At 39.0% G+C, this 21,364-nt stretch overlaps 1 protein-coding gene across 3 annotated transcripts in view; it reads left to right on the top strand.

The window, feature by feature from the left end:
- Positions 1-416: 416 nt before the first annotated feature.
- LOC120531977 (P2Y purinoceptor 13-like) overlaps positions 417-21,364 on the top strand; it is a 47,179-nt gene continuing 26,231 nt past the window's right edge. For all 3 annotated transcript variants that reach the window (XM_039757912.1, XM_039757920.1, XM_039757929.1), the window contains exons 1-2: positions 417-661; positions 3,799-3,920. The gene's annotated coding sequence lies outside the window, so the exon portion shown is untranslated. The remainder of the gene's footprint in view (positions 662-3,798; positions 3,921-21,364) is intronic.

Raw genomic sequence — 21,364 nt, 5'->3', positions numbered from 1 at the left:
TCTCTATGTCTACTGATTGGACAGGCTGTATTACCTGCTAGGTATGACATTTACCATTTCACCGTTACGTTGACAATGGGACAACTTGGCCAGGTGGTGGCACTTCAGGGAGCCTCATTAGCTCAGTATCATGGCATGGATCAGCTACACATGACACAGTCTAGTCTGCCTTTCAAACCAACTTTGTCTTTCCTCTGCTCAATTAAAGCAGCACAGCTTTTCTACCTATTACATTGTGCTTCTGTAATTGAGTTGGTATTGAGGCAAAGACTTCAGGAATTAACCCTCAAAAATATTTTGTGAAATTTGCATATAACCTGGAAGCATGTACAGCATTACAAACATTGAATTAGCACGCTTCCTTAAACTAATTTGTTTAAAACAACAAGTCTGAACCCATTTCTACATGTCACTGATAAGAAATGCTCGCAAAATGTTAAGGAGTAGAAATACCCTAAAGGAAATAAGCAGTGATGCAACCAAAGCAGTGTTTTTTAAAAGGGTTCAGATAACAGCCTTATATAGAACAGAAGTGGAATAATGTCAATGATCCAGACAAATAACGATATCGCAGAGGCGAGTAATAAGAAAAACGAGAGCACAGGCAGGCTAAAAGAAGCACACCAGGGATTCACACTAAGCTGGAGAGTCTAGCAATGGGGTAAGTCTAAGATTTTTAATAAATTTTAGATCTTGATCTTTGTTGGTGCATAACAAATTACCCCTGTACTTAAATATGGATATTTAAATGCAACACAGAATGAGTCTTAAATGTGAAACATAAATTAATACTTTTACTTTTGTATGCCATACCTGATTAATTAAATTCTGTTTTAGTCACTATTAAGTATTAGGATCTATTTAAGTAAAGATTGCATAAAATAAAAATGAAAAGAAAATGTAATTGCCAGAAACAGAACTCAAATAGAATGGTTAAACAGTTGGAATTTTTTCCACAATTATATTCATCTTCTAATAATCTCAAAATAATAATTTAATAATCTTGTTTTTTAAGGTGCATGAACTCTGTCAAAGATGTCTAACAATTTGTACTGTAATATAATCATAATACATTTTGCCAGTTTTCACAGTTGGTTCCTGCTCAAAGTTGTATGCAAACTACTGTCGCTGATCTCAATGACAGCAGGAAACTATGCCACATCAAAACGTTTTGTTTAAATTACTTTTGTTTTCTAAATGAATGAATAAATAAGATACAAGTAATACCGAAAAGATAGAGTGCTCCTTATCAAAGCATGTATTCTGCATTATAGCAGACATACTGTATGAGTGTTGCCAAAAATGTATGGGACATAGAGAACTCTACTGAAAAAATACCATTTGAGATGCATAGACTTTTAGTGGGAGTCCATAGACACAGTAAGACTGGCAATTCTTGAAGCTACACTTTATAAAAGTACCTGAAAATTTCATTTAAAGTTCTGAATGCATAATTATAAAAAAGTGTCTAAGATCCAGTGTTATGAATTCAAGTCTTGCTCCCGGTGAGTCCAGTTCGTGCTTTCTTCCATTGCCCGTGTGTTTTTTTTCCCAGGTATTCAGTTTTTCTTGCCACATTCTAAAACCATGTAGGTTCAACCACACTTTGAGTTGAATTTCACACCCCAAGCTGCCAAGATCACAAGCTACCAATCCCCAGAGCAGAAGCAAAAAGAAAAATAAATATTCCATAAACAAAACTGACTTAATAGTACTTACCTACTAGCCATGATAACAATTATATAACACACCAACAGAAGATAAGGGAAAACAATTTATTATTGCAATTGGAAAACACAAAACAATAAAACTTGTATATAAAAATCCTGTGCTTCAGGACACACACAATCACAAAGGAAATTTACATTAAACAAATAATACAATAAGACCAATTATTTAGTCGATTTGTAAAAACAAAAATTTAAATGTCTTTTTAAAAAGCAGTCTCAGTTTTATTTGTAATTTGTTCTGTTGAATCAGGGAGATTGGAGTTTCATTGAAGTTCAGGAAAAATAGTGTCCCCTGCCTAGGACCTACCAGTTTCTCTCTAAAATTCCTCTAAAGAGGACAAAAAGCCATGGTGGGTTCTTTAGGGCACTGATTGCAGTGTCTTCTTTTTGTTATTACTTTAATGAACCCAAGTTCACTTGTTAATGTCCTTCAGAAGGGGTAGTTTCTCCTAATTCCTAGATGGCTTCTTCAACTTTCCTCCTTTTATTCTGTTCCACCACCTCTCTTAAACCCTTTTTGAATATAAGTCCAGAGACATTATGCCTATGACTAAAGAATATGTTAGTGAGCCTTTATCTGGAGTATTATGTGCAGTTATGATCACCACAAAAAAGACATAGCATCACCTAAAGCTGTGATGAAGAGGGCAACCAAGTGCATCCAAGGATTTCAGGACATGTGGTACTGTGACAGACACAGAGAATTAAACCTGCTTGACCTCGAGCAGAGAAGATTTTGTGGAGACCTAATTCAGATCTTCATAATTCTCAATGACAGATATAAAATAGACTCAGCAGAATTCTTTCAGCTTAATGGTGAATCAAGTACTTGAGGACAGATTTGGAAATTAAGGGGAAGTGCATTTAGGACTAAATCCAGGATGCACTTGTTTATGCAAAGAGTTGTGGAACTCTGGAACAAACTACCGAGCCTGGAACCTTGACATCCTTTAGGAGGTATGTGGACAGGATAGATAGATAGATATAACTTTATTTGACCACAGGGGGAAATTTAGCTTTTTACATAAGCTCTTTAAATAAATGAATAATACTTATTTAATTAATAAATAAATACACACACACACTTTGATCTGAATATACACAAGAATGACTACAAAGCAAGAAAATTAAAAAAAGAAAGAAAAGTTCTGACTTGGCAGACACAGTCCCAGTGATGCATTATGCAAATGTATTGCTGTTGGTATAAAGGTGCGTTACTTGAGACTTCTGCTGAATAAGTCATTGGCTGAAATAAAAGAGAGGATCCTCTGATGGACTGGGCCAGCATTCAGGGTTGACTATGACCTTGCACCATAGAACAGAATTATGTTAAGTGAGTTCAGGTATGCTGTGTTAATAATTCCCATGCATATATTGGAACAAAGTGGAATTTGCATTTTTATTTTATTTTATTTTATTTACTATGTTTTTCACAATATGAAATACTATGAAAAGAAGACTCTCCACTAATCACAATGTGATAGCTTAAGGCCAGTCTGCTGCAGTTTTCTAAGAGTCTATTCATGTGTATGCAAACTACAGTAACTTTTTGTAGCTGATCAAAGAATAGCTGGTGTATGTTGTGTGTTGCTTTTTCATTTAAACACAAACAAAACCCAATAAAGCATATATAAACCTGCATTTAATTTACAACAATAATGCTACAATATTTAATACACTGAGTGTTTTCATTTCTTCCCCTAGTTTTTAGATTAAAAAATGTGTTCAATAATACATGGCCAAAATCACCAAACCACCAAATCACCAAAAAGAAATAGATAGAAACCAAAGTGCATAGTGGTGTTGAAGCCTTTATCTTAATTTATACCTGTAAGTGTGTGGTCACAGATAAATAGTTACAGTATCTCTAAAAAGCAGTATGCAGCATACAGTATGCCAAGCCAAAGTTAATTATCATGTTCCCTTAATGCCAGGTAATATTTCACACAGCTGTCTTTCTTTATAAGCAAATTGAAATACTTTGTCATTTTTGGCAGCATGTTTTTGTTTTTATATTTTGTTCAAAATAAATCTTATCTGTGACATGTTTAATTTTATTTTATTGCAGATAATATGTGGATCTCTAGGAAAAACAAACAAACAAACGAAAATAAGGAACGACCTACAAAAAGTATATCATTCTTTTATGCTACTGCTAAACTGAGTTGGGCAGCCTAATACAGTATACAGGTATGTTATATTAATGTTAATATGTATTATACAAGTATCTCACTGTACAAAATACAACAAATGAGCAAACTAAAAAATAATTTGTATATAATGCATTTCTATATGAATATTAGTAATGCTGTGAAATCATTGCAGCCTCTTTCACTCTACATGTTAAACGACGACTGATGAAGCTGAAATTCTTGTCAATTCAGTAGGCAAATACAAATCAGGCTTAAAATTGTGCCAAAAATCTCACTGTGCCTGTTCAATTTACGATGTCTATGCTGTGTGCATGCCTAGTTTGGGGGGACGACTATGTCATATGTTTTTTTCAGTCATTTTAGTGTGGGTGAAAATACTTTCATATTTGTTGACAGTGATCTTTGTTTTTTGTGGATACTTAGTATCATTTTTGTTTGCCAAAACATAGCAGTGCAGACATAGCCTAAGTCTCCTGTTCTTCTTCTTTCGGCTGCTCCCGTTAGGGATTGCCACAGAGGATCATCTTTTTCAATATCTTCCTGTCCTCTGTATCTTGCTCTGTTATACCCATTACCTGCATGTCCTCTTTCACCACATCCATAAACCTCTTGGGCCTTCTTCTTTTCCTCTTCCCTGGCAGCTCTATCCTTAGCATCCTTTTCCCAATATACCCAGCATCTTTTCTCTGCACATTTCCAAACCAACAGAATCTCACCTCTCTGACTTTGCCTCCAAACCTTCCAACCTCAGCTGACCCTCTAATGTACTCATTTCTAATCCAATCTATCCTCGTCACACCCAATGGAAATCTTAGCATCTTTAACTCTGCCACCTCCAGCTCTGTTTCCTGTTTTTTGTCAGTGCCACCGTCTCCAACTGATATAACATAGCTGGTCTCACTACAGTCCTGTAGACCTTCCCTTTCACTCTTGCTGATACCTGTCTGCCACAAATCACTCTTGACGCTCTTCTCCACCTATTCCACCCTGCCTGCACTCTCTTTTTCACCTCTTTTCCCCAATCCCCATTACTCTGTATTGTTGATCCCAAGTATTTAAACTCATCCACCTTCGCCAACTCTACTCCCTGCATTCTCACCATTCCACTGACCTCCCTCTCATTTACACACATGTATTCTGTCTTGTTCCTACTGACCTTCATTCCTCTCCTCTCTAGACCATATTTCCATCACAGGTCACAATATCATCAGAGTAGTCTACGGGGACTCCTGTCTAATCTCGTCTGTCAACCTGTCCATCATCATTGCAAATAAGAAAGGGCTCAGAGCCAATCCCTGATGTAATCCCACCTCCCACTTGAATGCATCTGTCACTCCTACTGCAGACCTCACCACTGTTACACTTCCCTTTTCCCCCACCTTAGTGTCCAACCTATCATACAACTTATCATACACCTTTTCTTTAGCCTTTGCCACATCTCTCTTCACCTTATGCCTTATCTCCTTGTATTCTTGTCTACTTTCTGCATCTCTCTGACTATCCCACTTCTTCTTTGCCATCCTCTTCCTCTGTATACTCTCCTGTATTTCCTCATTCCACCACCAGGTTTCCTTTTCCTCCTTCCTCTGTCCAGATGTCATGCCAAGCACTCTTCTTGCTGTCACCCTTATTAATTCTGCTGTAGTTGCCCAGCTGGCTGGTACTCTTCACTGCCACCCGGTGCCTGTCTTACCTCCTTCCTGAACTCAACTTTGCAGTCTTCCTTTTTCAACTTGCACCATTTGATTCTTGGCTCTGCCCTTACTCTTCTCTTCTTGATCTCCAATGTCATCCTACAGACCACCATTCTATGCAGGTCCTATGCTGCTAACTACTCTTCACCTGTCACCACTTTGCAGTCTTCAATCTCCTTCAGATTTACCCTCTCGCATAGAGTACTGTATAATCTACCTGTGTACATCTTCCTCCATTCTTGTACGTTACCCTGTGTTCCTCTTTCTTCATAAAATATGCATTCACCACAGCCTGGTCCAACCTTTTTGCAAAATCCACTATCATCTGATCTTCTTCATTCCTCTGCTTGACACCATACCTACCCATTACTTCCTCATCTCCCCTCTGTTCCCTTCACCAACATGACCATTGAAATCCACTCCAATCACCACTCTGTGTCTCTTGGGTACCACTGTCCACCATTTCATCCAGCTCACTTTATCACACCTTCACTTTCCATCTTCATAATCATCACTCTGTCTGACACTCTTTTCACCTCAAAAACACTCTTGACATACTGTTCCTTCAGAATAACCCCTACCCTATTTCCTCTCCCATCCACACCATGACAGAACAATTTGAATCCACCTCCAGTCCACCTGGCCTTACTCTCATTCAATCTCAGTCTCTTGCATGCAAAATATGTCAACCTTCCTTCCTTACATCATATCTGTTAATTCTCTCCCCTTACCAGTCATACTGCCAACATTCAAACTTCCTACCCTCAGGTCCTCTCTCTTTACCTTCTTCCTTTCCTCCTGCCTCCAGACATGTTTCCCCCATCTTCTTCTTCTTCTTCAGCCAAAAGTAGCCCGATTTCTGACAGCACCCTGTTGGCTAACAGTACTGGTGGTGGCTGTTGTTAACCAAGGCCTCGAACAATCTGGTATGAAAATCTGGCTTGGGACCGGCACGAAGAAACACATTGGTTTATGCATCCCTGTGGTTGGGTTATAGCCTAAGTCTCCTGTTAGGAAACCCAAGTGCCTTATATTTGCTACTTCCTCCATTGAACCTCTTACTCCATTGTTTGTTGATAAATCATTCGATCTTTTAATGGCAGTTTTTGTTTTTTCTAAATTTGCAGCCAGCTTGGGGCTCCAGGTGTTTTTTTAACTACCCACCCTGAGCTTTTTGCGTCCCCCAGAAGTGGAAGGTTCTGAGTTGCACTCACCAATGTGTTCTCAGAAGGGGACGCCACCACCATCATGCTAGTGTATCAGGAGGCTAGCATCACCCATGTCAGAGTGTCCTAAGATACAAGAGACTTTTGGACTTTTTAGGTGTCTGTAATTCACCCCTTAAAGAGATATCTATGTTATGCTTTAAGGCCTTTGTCCCATTTTAAGGTATTTGCAGGATTGAAGCCTGCCATTTGAATTGGGACTAAGCTGCTCAGGGTGGGGCATGTTCAGTGGGTCCAGACCTGCAAAGAGGATAAGTCCAGCAGTAAAACACCTTTTTTCAAGCCTACACTTCTTTTTTGAGCATGGAGTAGCAGGAATCTTGGATGTACGCTGTGGATGGATGACAGACTTGTTGGAGGCATACCATGCAAGAAGAGGTTATACCCTCCTAGAAGTGACACAGGCATTGGGGGAAAAAAGTAGGCCAAGCAAGCTTTATTGTCACAGGTAGTCACAGTACAAGCATGGACAATGCAGAGATTTAAATCGTGGCAGGTTGGTGGTAAAACATAAGTATAGTTATACCAGAAGGCATATGAGAAGATCTATTATGCACTTGTTTGTGCCCCATTATACACACAAACATGCACACTCATACCCTACTTGCGCCAGTACCCACCAAACACTTGCTTGCACATATGCCCCCCATCTCCCACCACATACACGCTAAATCACTTACTAAAACATAACCAGTCCCCCACATATGTTATTATGGAAACAGATTATTAAAATATCAGTGTGCCTTTGAAGGACTGAGTAACTTTATCAAAAAATCTCAGGCATGCACATCATTAAATGGTGTTGTCTTCACTTTCAGATTGTCATGCTTTAACTGCCATTATATGCATTAATCAAACAAATTTCAGTACTTAACAAAATATTCAGGCATGAATATGAGGGGAAATAATACCACAAGAGTATACTATATGTGTCCACAAAAGCATTTACAGCTGTATAATCTTTAGATGTCAGAGTTGTGAAAATGATCTGAATCAAACAAGATAATGTAGCATAGATTACAAGCATGATTACAATGAAAACTAAGATCAAAAATTGCAAATTAACACCCAGAACAGCAGTGAGCCTATAATCATTAAAATTTGGCTGTAGTGTTTCTCAATTTGGAAAAAGGAGGTCAACAAGAAAACATTTTGAGAAACTAGCTCAGTATTGCATAGATAAAAGTGGGTACTGCTCCTTCCTTAAACTCACTGATAACATACAAGTATTTCTAAAGAATGTTGACTCTCCATTTCCATTGCTGATATGTACATAGCCTACAAGTTTATTCCATCATGCACTGTCGAACATGAACACTAAGGCAATCACTGGGTTTTTGAATTAAACACCAGAAATGTCACCATCTGGTAAGTGGTAATGCTTTTGACATTTTGGACATAGAGCACATCTAAACACACTGCAGTGGAGCACGTTTAAGAAATTTTATATATAATGTAGGACAGGTACATTGCTAAATTTGGAATTAGTAGGAAATTTAAAAAAGCTCCATAGTGGTTTCATAAAAATCATAAGAGCATATGAGAACACAAGGGCAACTATTAAGAAGGATATTAGGGAGGTTAAAAGGCAGTCAGAATGGAATATGGAAGATAAGGCGAAAGATGAACCAAAGGGATGCTTTCAGTATTTTAGTAGTAAAATAACAGTCAAAGAGGAGGTGAATTGCATCAGGAATAGTAAAGGAGAATTAAAAAATACAGAGAGTGAAATAGCAGATGCTCTAAACCTATGTGATGTCTGCACATGTGAGGAAGTAAATAACTTCCCACCAGTAAAAGGACTACTAAGGAGGTACTGAGTGATTTGGAAATTGTAGAGGGAGAAGCACTGCTCAGGTCATATAAGCATAATACCTTAAGAATGTATAATGCCTCACTGGGACTGTGACAGCCAGGTCAGAACATTTCTTACTTTTCAATTGTCTTGCTTTACAGTTATTCCAGTGTGTATTCAGACCAAAGTGTGTGTGTATATTTATTTAGTTTTTTATTTACTTACTTATCTTTTTATACATTTATTTATTTAAAAATTTCTCCCTGGGGAAAATAAAGTTCTGTCTATCTGTCTTTCTATCTGTCTAAATAGGTTGCAATCAAACAAATCACCAGGACCAGATAATATTTATCTTTGAGTTCTTAAGGAAGTTAGCAAGCACATATATAAATCTTTGACTCATATTTTTAGGACGTCACTGCACACTGGGGAAATTCCGAAGGACTGGAAAATGACAAATATTATCCTACTAGCAGAATACCCGCGCTTCGCAGCGGAGAAGTAGTGTGTTAAAGAAGTTATGAAAAAGAAAAGGAAACATTTTAAAAATAACGTAAGATGATTGTTAATGTAATTGTTTTGTCATTGATATGAGTGTAGCTGTCATATATATAGACACAGACACAGACACATACACACACATATATACATATGCATATATATGCATATACTGTATATACATATACATATATATATACATATACACATATATACATATACATATATAGCAAAATACCCGCGCTTTGCAGTGGAGAAGTAGTGTGTTAAAGAAGTAATGAAAAAGAAAAGGAAACATTTTAAAAATAATGTAACATGATTGACAATGTAATTGTTTTGTCATTGTCATGAGTGTTGCTGGCATATATATATATATATATATATATATATACACATACATATCTACATATATACACACACACATATACATACACCTATATATATATCTATACTAATAAAAGACAAAGCCCTCACTCACTCACTCACTCACTCACTCACTCACTCACTCACTCACTCATTCACTCACTCACTCACTCACTCACTCACTCACTCACTCACTCACTCACTCACTCACTCACTCACTGACTCATCACTAATTCTCCAACTTCCCGTGTGGGTAGAAGGGTGAAATTTGGCAGGCTCATTGCTTACAGCTTACTTACAAAAGTTGGGCAGGTTTCATTTAAAAATTCTACGCGTAATGGTCATAACTGGAAGGTATTTTTCTCCATTTACTGTAATAGAGTTGAGCTCGAAAGCCGTGGGGGGGCGGAGTTTCGTGTGACATCATCATGCCTCCCACGTAATCACGTGAACTGACTGTCAACGCAGTGTGTAGAAAACCAGGAAGACCTCCAAAAAGCGCTGAAGAAAACATGCATTATATAATTGAGAAGGCAGCGAAACAATAAGAAGCGAACGAGTGACATATACTACCATATTCATGAGTGCTGCTACTTCGGAAAGAAAGCAAGGTGTAAACCTAAACTTTAAATTAAGTTCATAGACAGGCTGCCGCTGGCGTTTCTCATGCCCATGGGTAATGCGGGATACAAGTTTAATGAGAGGACGCAGGATATAAACGAGAGTTTTGATCACTTTGTAACTAAGTTAAAATTGCAGGTGAAGGGGTGTGCTTATGCAAATTCCGAGACTGTGTTTGTGGGGGATTGACAGTTAAGGCGGTGGGGAATCACGCCATCATCTCCCCTCCCATTCATCTCATTTCGCTCTGAGCTGAGCTCCGCGGCTAACGCCGTCTTTCGAAGCAACTTCGTCAAACTGCCACCAAATACTCACAGAAAAATCCACAAGTTAATACACACGCTGTCTCTATAGAGTTTCTCCACACTGAATCCTCCAGGCACTACTTACAAAAGGTCACATTGACAATCGTGTTACGTTATTTTTAAAATCTTTCCTTTTCTTAGCACAAGCACAGCTGAGAAGCTTCGATGCATGTGCTCCATAACGCGTTAAAAAATAATGCATTTTAAGCAAAGGGGAGCTTTTGTCAATGCATGATTTCCTGCTACACCGATTACATTGATCAGCGCATCCCGATTCATTTTACCCTCACACCACCTTGGTTTGAGAAGAAGTATGAAAAAATATGAGGTTAACACAGAAAAACAGATCAATGAATAATCGATTCGCCATCAATAATTGTTTTGGTAAAGCCATACTCAGTGTAATCCTCCCTCCATTTTATAATTTTTCTGCCACTAGCCATCATTAAATGAACAGTAAAAAAGTAAGAGCGAAGCGAGGGTGACTTATTTAGGCAGGCATATATATGACAGCAACACTCATGACAATGTCAATCATGTTACATTATTATTAAAATGTTTCCTTTTCTTTTTCATTACTTCTTTAACACATTACTTCTCCGCTGTGAAGCGCGGGTATTCTGCTAGTATATATATATATCTATATCTATATATATATATATATATATATCTATATATCTATCTATGTGTATATATCTATCTATATATATATGAATGACCTCCAAAGAGCGCTGAGACTTTTGATATCGTGAACGTGTCTGCAAAAACTGGGGTCTCCTGCCCAGCAAAAGTCGAGCAGACGGCACGCGCGCATTGCTGTGCCGGCCTTTGAGACGCTGACTGCGCTTCTGCTTTAAGTCAAAGTGAGCACTTTTAATTTTTTTCATCCTCCCCCTGCGCTATAGCCCAGACAAGTGCAAACACGGGACCCCTTTACTACACCGCGGCAAACTAATATTAAGGCGATCCGCACTTTCTATTTTGCACGCATACGATTATGAGGTCGTCAGCTCGGATTATGAAGACACGCACAGGAGTGGAGGACTGACAGTACCATCACAACCGATTAATGGCAGGGACGTCTCACCAGTCTACACAAGACTCACCGCGACTGTCCCCAAAAGGCACTCACATCTATCTATACTATATAAAAGAAAAAGGCAACTTTCCTTTCTTTACACCTTTTTTCCTTTTATCCCAAACCAAAGCCTTTCTCTCTTAACACAGTAGAGGACACAAAACTAATTTTCTTTAATTGCTGGTAATGCCGGTAAGGCACATTACCAGAGGCAGAAATTTGAACGTTCACATAGAAAATGTAATTTCTATACCACAGCCGTATACATTTTAGCTGCTGTTAGTACTACTTACCTTTTGTGTTACACAGTCTTTAAAATGTAGTTTACCCCCAACCACTCCAGTAGTGCTCAATGTACCTGTACTTCTTAAAACGTTAATGTTTTACTGTTTAATAACTTATAGACTATATTTTATTTTCCCTTGCACTCAGTTACCAAAGCTATACACACACATACAGACACATACATATATATACACATATATATACCTGTGTGTATGTTTGTATGTACAATATGTGTGTATATATATATATATATATATATACACATACACACACACACACACACACATACCTATCTACATTATATATATATATATACACACATACACATACATCATACATCATTAACACACTACTTCTCCGTTGCGAAGTGCGGGTATTCTGCTATATATATATATATATATATATATATATAAATATATATGCCAGCAACACTCATGACAATGACAAAACAATTACATTGTCAATCATGTTACTCTATTATTAAAATGTTTCCTTTTCTTTTTACTTCTCCGCTGCCAAGTCGGGTATTTTGATATATATATATATATATATATATATATATATATATATACAGTGGTGTGAAAACTATTTGCCCCTTCCTGATTTCTTATTCTTTTGCATGTTTGTCACACAAAATGTTTCTGATCATCAAACACATTTAACCATTAGTCAAATATAACACAAGTAAACACAAAATGCAGTTTTTAAATGATGGTTTTTATTATTTAGGGAGAAAAAATCCAAACCTACATGGCCCTTTGTGAAAAGTAATTGCCCCTGAACCTAATAACTGGTTGGGCCACCCTTAGCAGCAATAACTGCAATCAAGCATTTGCGATAACTTGCAATGAGTCTTTTACAGCTCTGGAGGAATTTTGGCCCACTCATCTTTGCAGAATTGTTGTAATTCAGCTTTATTTGAGGGTTTTCTAGCATGAACCGCCTTTTTAAGGCCATGCCATAGCATCTCAATTGGATTCAGGTCAGGACTTTGACTAGGCCACTCCAAAGTCTTCATTTTGTTTTTCTTCAGCCATTCAGAGGTGGATTTGCTGGTGTGTTTTGGGTCATTGTCCTGTTGCAGCACCCAAGATCGCTTCAGCTTGAGTTGACGAACAGATGGCCGGACATTCTCCTTCAGGATTTTTTGGTAGACAGTAGAATTCATGGTTCCATCTATCACAGCAAGCCTTCCAGGTCCTGAAGCAGCAAAACAACCCCAGACCATCACACTACCACCACCATATTTTACTGTTGGTATGATGTTCTTTTCTGAAATGCTGTGTTCCTTTTATGCCAGATGTAACGGGACATTTGCCTTCCAAAAAGTTCAACTTTTGTCTCATCAGTCCACAAGGTATTTTCCCAAAGGTCTTGGCAATAATTGAGATGTTTCTTAGCAAAATTGAGACGAGCCCTAATGTTCTTTTTGCTTAACAGTGGTTTGCGTCTTGGAAATCTGCCATGCAGGCCGTTTTGCCCAGTCTCTTTCTTATGGTGGAGCCGTGAACACTGACCTTAATTGAGGCAAGTGAGGCCTGCAGTTCTTTAGACGCTGTCCTGGGGTCTTTTGTGACCTATCGGATGAGTCGTCTCTGCGCTCTTGGGGTAATTTTGGTCGGCCGGCCACTCCTGGGAAGGTTCACCACTGTTCCATGCTTTTGCCATTTGTGGATAATGGCTCTCACTGTGGTTCGCTGGAGTCCCAAAGCTTTAGAAATGGCTTTATAACCTTTACCAGACTGATAGATCTCAATTACTGTTCTCATTTGTTCCTGGATTTCTTTGGATTTTGGCATGATGTCTAGCTTTTGAGGTGCTTTTGGTCTACTTCTCTGTGTCAGGCAGCTCCTATTTAAGTGATTTCTTGATTGAAACAGGTGTGGCAGTAATCAGGCCTGGGGTTGGCTACGGAAATTGAACTCAGGTGTGATACACCACAGTTAGGTTATTTTTAACAAGGGGGCAATTACGTTTTCACACAGGGCCATGTAGGTTTGGATTTTTTTTTCCCTAAATAATAAAAACCTAAATTTAAAAACTGCATTTTGTGTTTACTTGTGTTATATTTGACTAATGGTTAAATGTGTTTGATGATCAGAAACATTTTGTGTGACAAACATGCAAAAGAATAAGAAATCAGGAAGGGGGCAAATAGTTTTTCACACCACTGTATATATATATATATATATATATATATATATATATATATATATATATAGATATATAGATAGATATATAGATATATAGAGATATAGATATGAGAACAACACTCATATAAATGACAAAACAATTACATTAATAATCATGTTATGTTATTTTTAAAATTTTTCCTTTTCTTTTCATAACTTCTTTAACAGACTACTTCTCTGCTGCGAAGCGCGGGTATGTTGCTAGTATATATATATATATATCTATCTATATATATCTGTCTATCTATCTATATAGTGTATATATATATATCTATATATATCTGTCTATCTATATATGTATATCTACATCTATATATATATAGTATATATATATATATATATATATACACACCCCGATCTACATACTGTCAAATAAACGAACCACACACCCTAGTGCAACATGAGAGGCTTTGCCTTTAGCGCTGACGTCCGAGGTTCGATTTCCGAGAGTGGGTTCAGTGAGTGTGTACTGTCTGATGAGCCCAGAATTAGGGCGAAGCACGTGCCGCGTACTGTTTGCATTATTTGATAGTAAAACTATTTCAATATATTCAAAATATATATATCAGTGCTTCCCGATTCATTTTACCCTCGCACCCCCTTGGTTTGGGAAGAAGTATGAAAAAATATGAGGTTAAAGCAGAAAAACAGATCACCAATTGAACCTTTATGAAAAATAGATACTTTATTCACCATCAATAATTGTTTTGGTAAAGCCATACTCAGTGTAATCCTCCTTCCATGTTATAATTTTTCCGCGACTAGTCACGATTAAATAAACGGTAAAAAAGTAAGAGCGAAGCGAGGGTGACTTATTCAGGCAGGCAGGTGACAGCTCAATAGCTCGAATAAGGTAAGTGAGTTGGAGTTGTATGTAGCAGAGCATAATTATGATATCATAGCAATAACAGAAACCTGGCCAAATAAGCCTGGAGTTTTTAGAAGTAATCAGTGACTGTTTTTTAACACAGCATGTTAAAGCATCAACACGGGGTGAAGCCTGTCTGGATTTAGTATTTTATTCTATTCTATTTATAGTAGAAGTGATTGAACCACTAGGGTCAAGTGACCATAATATAATACAATTCTCAGTAATTTGTAAGAGTGCAGATGCAAAGACTAAAATTGTTAAGTTGAACTTTGGTAGGGTTAATTTTGACCAGATGCGACAAAGTCTAAGTAGGATACACTGGGATAAGCTTTTAAGTGTGGAGACAGTTGAGGAGATGTGAATCAGGTTTCAATATGTTGTAAAAAGGAAGAGACTCGACACACGTAAAAAAGGTTTGGGGCAGCCACCCATATATTATTCCTAGCTGCAAAGGTTTGGTTTTCCAATTAAGAGAGTAGTTGATTGTCCAGAGTCCAAAACAGAACTGGTGAAGGTTTGAAAAGATGGCGGTTTAAAATGGTCAGACAGGAAGTGATGTATGTTAACTGGAAGTGATGTAGGTTGGCCGGAAGTGATGTTTCTCTGACATCAGCCTGGGAGCCGGGACCGGAAGTGACAATCTTCTGGGTGGCGGAACTGTAAGTGACGTTCTTCTAGGCGGCGGAACTGGAAGTGACGTTCTTCTAGGCGCCGGAACTGGAAGTGACGTTCTTGATTCAGATTTTCGCAGGTTTTCCTGCGGCTGGTCTGTAGAGATAGCAGGAGAAGGTTTAATGCACCCCGCCCTCCCCTGGCCTGGCGTTGAATTACCTATACATGGTCCACACAATGTCCTCCTATTCGCACATGTGTGCCATGGCCCACCCCTCAACCCAGACCCATCGGGTCGGGCGTACCGGTCCTAGAAGTCGTGGCATCTAGAAAGGGCATCGGCATTGGCTTGTAGAACACCCTGGCGATAAACGACCGGATACTTATACGGCTGTAGATCCAAAAACCACCTCATGACCCGCGGATTGGACTCCCTGTGCAAGGTCATCCATTGTAAGGATGCATGGTCCGTCACAAGAGTGAATTCACATCCCAAGAGGTAGTATCTCAGCTGAGTAATCGCCCACTTAATAGCCAAAGCCTCCCACTCCACTGCCGCATACCTAGTTTCCCGATCCAACAGTTTCCGGCTCAGGAACATGGGGTGTTCAACTCCATCGACGCTCTTGCTCAGCACGGCTCCAAGACCTGTGTCCGAAGCGTCCGTCTGGAGAATGAAAGGTAAAGAGAAATCTGGTGCCTTTAATATAGGAGCTGACGTAAGGGCCAGTTTCAAGTCACTGAATGCAGCCTTTGATATCTCATCCCATACCACATGATTAGGTCGACCCTTCTTTGTGAGGTTTGCCAAGGGTGTAGCTCTCTTGAAAAACCGGGGTACAAACCGGCGATAGTAACCCGCTAAGCTGAGAAATGCCTGTACTTGCCTCTTGGTTGTCGGACGACGCCAATTTACAATAGCATCTATTTTAGAACACTGTGGTCTCACCATACCTCGGCCCACTAGATAGCCTAAATATTTGGCCTCGACCAACTCCAAAGTAACACTTTTTCAGGTTGATACGAAGCCCAGCTTTTACCAGTGTCCGCAATACAGCTTCAACCTGCAGTATGTGTTCCTCCCAGGTGCTGGAATAGATGACAACGTCATCCAAGTAGGCAGCACTATATGAATTACTAGCAAAATAATCGCGCTTCGCAGCGGAGAAGTAGTGTGTTAAAGAAGCAATGAAAAAGAAAAGGAAACATTTTGAAAATAACGTAACATGATTGTCAATGTAATTGTTTTGCCACTGTTGTGAGTGATGAGTGTTGCTGTCATATATATATATATATATATATATATATATATATATATATATATATATATATTTACACACACACAAATAAACATATATATATATACATATCTATACATATATATATACACACACACATATATACATACAGATATATATCTACATATATACACATACATATACATACACACATACATACATACACACACATATATACACACAAATACATATATATATATACATACACACACACATATATAAACATATATATACATATACATACATATCTACATATATACACACACAGCTATTTCAGATCAGTGCAATACGCTGCTTGTTAAAACGGATAACTCCGCTCTTACGTGCAAGTCTGCGTGGATATTATGAACTATCGTATTTGTTCAAGTTCTATTTAAATTTTAAATAGAAGGAATTTTTATTTAGTCGACAGAAATATCTTTGGTAGGAATGGTAAAAACAGACAGGAATATTATTCCTGAATAAATCAACTCAAACCTTAAACAACTTATAATATTTTGCTCTCCATAAAAATATATCCTGTCTAAATTATACAAGTTAGAAATAAAGTAAACGTTAAAAGAACAAACATTCAAATTTCTTTACTCTTATGTAATTTTATATAAAAATAAACTTAGATTTTAAATATCCCAAAAGATTTTGCTCTCCATAAAAATATATCCTGTCAAAATTATACAAATTCAAATATGAACATGCTGCATAACAAAACCTGGAAATATAAATAAAATGTGTTCCTTTCAGCAATAACAAATCAAATCATTCAGTTGTCTTTGCTCATATGTCATTTTAGAGCTGGACGCCTGGCATCTTTTTTTGGGCTCAAGTTCGTTTATGTTTGGTGTGAGGTTCTGTGTTGTGGAGATTCTCAGGATGGATTGCAGGTGCTCATCAGTGAGGCGACTCCTGTGTGCTGTTTTGTTAGTCTTTATCACTGAGAAGAGCTTCTCACACAGATATGTGCTACCAAACATGCACAAGGTTCGAGCCGCATGTAGACGGACTTTTTGTTCTTCAAAGTCACCAAAGCGCCGTGCAAACTCAGTGCGCTCAGTTTATCAGCAAAGTGCGATTTGGGAACACCGTAGTGACGACTTGGTTTAACATTACTTGGCAACAGGGAAAGTGGGGCAAGTTGCACTGGTGCATTTGTGTCTCCCATAAAAGCAGCTTCACTTGAAATCACTTTGTGATTGTGCACGGTAAAACGTCCGCTGAAGTGTCAGATTCTTATTTAATTCTTCTGCTTTCTGTATCTTCTGCATTGCATTCAGTCTTTCAGGTTACCCTGATGTTTTGTCTCATAGTGTCGTCTTAGATTAAATTCTGTAATTACAGCCACATTAGCTCCACAACTGAGACACACGGGTTCAGTAAACATATACTCAGCCTCCCATCGGTTTTTAAAGGCTCTATTTTCAGAATCAACTTTTCTCTTCAGCATCGTGTGAGCTAGCTTCGCAATAACTTGCAGCATCATAAGGTAGACTTGATTAACGCGTAAGTGTTGGCAAGGCAGCTGAAGCGCTGCATTATGGGATCTGTAGTTTATTGTGTTACCAGCGCTTCATATACCGGGCCATTAATAACAATAATACAGTATATAAAATGATCTCGGGGCGGATATAATTACGCGGGCGGATGTGGCCCGCCCCTTGAGTTTGACACATATGGACTAAATAGAACTTGAAAAGATATATTTTTTCAAATGTGATCGCGCAATTCAGATAGAGCAGCCTGCATGCCTCAATAAGTCATCCTCCCCTCGCTCTTACTTTTTTATCTGATGAATACACTGAGTATGGCTTTACCAAAACAATCATTGATGGCGAATAAAGTATCCATTATTCCAGTATGTAGATCGGGTATATATATACATATATATATATACCCGTATCGCAGCGAGAGTAGTGTGTTAAAAAGCTAGAAAAGAAAAGGGAACATTTTAAAAATAACGTAACATGACTGTCAATATACAGTATTTGTTTTGTGAGTGTTACTGAGTGTTGCTGTCATCAAGGATTTGATTATCATTATTTCTTTCAATCAGGTTGTATTTGTAGGATGTGTTGTGTTCAAGTTACATTCCGTGTTTGTCAATCTTTGTAAAGATGACAGGTTTCATTCATCGATTCGTTTCTTACTGCATCAATAAACAGCTCGTCTTCTTCTTTATCTGAGACCCGACACACTGCATGCACGGGTTTTTTACACTGTCTTCCTTTAGCGGGACATTGACTTTTCCACGTGTGCTTTGTTTCCACAGTAGCTGGATTTATGAATATGCTTGTATGTATCAGGCGCTTCATATTTTTGCTGCCTTTTCAATTGTGTAATTCGGTTTTGTTCAGCTCTTTGGAACTGTTGCTTTTATCTGTGCACTGCGTCAGTTCACGTGAGCCGCTCGGTGTACATGCATCGAAGGTTCCCAGCTGTGCTGGTGCCATCTCGTGCTATGTCCATGGCTGTATTTAATGTTACCTTAGTCCTGGCACTTAAAACTTTCAGTTTCGCTGAGTTTGTGCCAAACACCACCCTGACCATCTCATCTTCCTCTGCATAAGCACAGTCCTTCACCCGTGAATATTTACCCGTGGCAGTTTGCTATTGGATTGCCGCTGACGGACGGCCTTATATGGGCAGGCACTAAATTACAAACGCCAGCGCAGCCTGTCTATGAACTTAATTTAAAGTTTAGGTTTACATCGTGCTTTGTTTCCGAAGTAGCAGAACTCAATGAATGAATATGGTTGTATATGTCACTCACTCGCTTCTTATTGTTTCGCTGCCTTCTCAATTATATAATGCAAGTTTTCTTCAGAGCTTTTGGGCCTCTTTCTGGTTTTCTATGTACTGCGTGATTACGGGAAGGCGTGATGATGTCACACTAAACTCCGCCCCACGGGTTTCAAGCTCATCTCCATTACAGTAAATGGAGAAAAACAGCTTCCAGTTATGACCATTACGCGTAGAATTTCGATATGAAACCTGCCCAACTTTTGTAAGGAAGCTGTAAGGAATGAACCTGCCAAATTTCAGCCTTCTACCTACACGGGAAGTTGGAGAATTAGTAATGAGTCAGTCAGTCAGTCAGTGAGTGAGTCATGAGGGCTTTGCCGTTTATTAGTATAGATGAGGACGGAGCACTTTATCCACCAGACGTTGGAAGGTCACAGGTGCCCCATGTAATCCAAATGGGAGGACACGATACTGCCAGTGACTGCTAGGGGTGCTGAACGCTGTCTTTTCCTTAGCGGAGTCCATTAAGGGAACCTGCCAGTACCCCTTAGTCATATCTAAAGTAGTCAAAAATTTGGCATGTCCTAGCTGCTCGAGGAGGTCATCCACTCGCGGCATCATATAGGCGTCAAATTGGGAGACTTGGTTATGCCGACGGAAGTCATTGCAAAACCTCCAACTTCCATCGGGCTTAGTGACCATAACGATAGGACTGGACCAGGGACTATAACTTTCCTCAATCACACCTAGCTCCAGCATTCATCTGATCTCCAACTCCATCCTTTATTGCCTCGGGAATTCTGTATGGGCGTTCTCGGACTATAACCCCAGGTTTCGTCACAATGTCATGCGCAACCAGGGAGGTCCGACCTGGCTTTTCACTGACTACCTCAGGGACAGACAGGATAACTGCTTCAAGCTCCTGACGTTGTTGGCGAGTCAAATTATCTCCGAAATTAAGGTGTAATTGATGAGCGAAGAGAGAGTGGAGCTGTCTGGAGGAGGGTTCGGAATCCCTGTCCTTCCACAGTTTCAGCAGATTGATATGATAAATCCACTCGCTGCATCGACGATTTGGTTGTTTCACCAAGTCGTTGACCAGCCCCTTCCTCTCCTTAATTTCATAAGGGCCTTGCCAATGAGCCAGTAATTTGGAATGAGAGGTAGGAACTAAAAGCATGACACAGTCTCCTGGGCGGAACTCCCACAGAGACGTACCCTGGTTATAGCATCGGGCCTGAGCTGCTTGCGCCTTCTCCATATGTGTTTTTAATATGGGTCTAATTTTCTCAAATCTATCGCGTAATTGTGCGATATACTCTAATATATTTGTTGACGGGAGGGCCTATTCCTCCCATCCTTCTTTTAGTACATCTAATATGCCCCGGGGTTGTCGTCCATATAGCAATTCAAAAGGTGAGACCCCCGTGGAGGCTTGTGGAACTTCCCGATATGCAAAAAGGACGAGGGGGAGGAGCTGATCCCAGTTCCTTTCATCCTCATTGACTACCTTACACAACATCTGTTTGAGAGTTTGATTAAACCTCTCTACAAGACCATTGGTTTGAGGATGATATACCATGGTCTTTAAGTGTTTTATTTGAAGTAGCTTGGCAGTCTTCCTGAACATCTGCGAGGTGAAAGGAGTCGCTTGATCCGTCAGGATTTCTTCAGGGATTCCGATACGCGCAAATACCCCTAACTAATTCCCGTGCGATAGCTTTTGAAGTAACTGAGTGCAGCGGAACAGCCTCTGGAAACCGTGTAGCATAATCTACCTGGACCATTATATATTTATGAACTCTGGCTGAGGGTTCTAGGGGTCCCACCAAGTCGACCCCAATACGTTCAAAAGGGATAGCTATTAAGGGTAAGGGAATTAGAGGAGCACGGTCCCTCCTAGGAAT

This window comes from Polypterus senegalus, chromosome 1, assembly GCF_016835505.1.
Source record: "Polypterus senegalus isolate Bchr_013 chromosome 1, ASM1683550v1, whole genome shotgun sequence".
Taxonomy (NCBI): domain Eukaryota; kingdom Metazoa; phylum Chordata; class Cladistia; order Polypteriformes; family Polypteridae; genus Polypterus; species Polypterus senegalus.
This window is presented reverse-complemented; position numbering and strand designations above follow the sequence as displayed.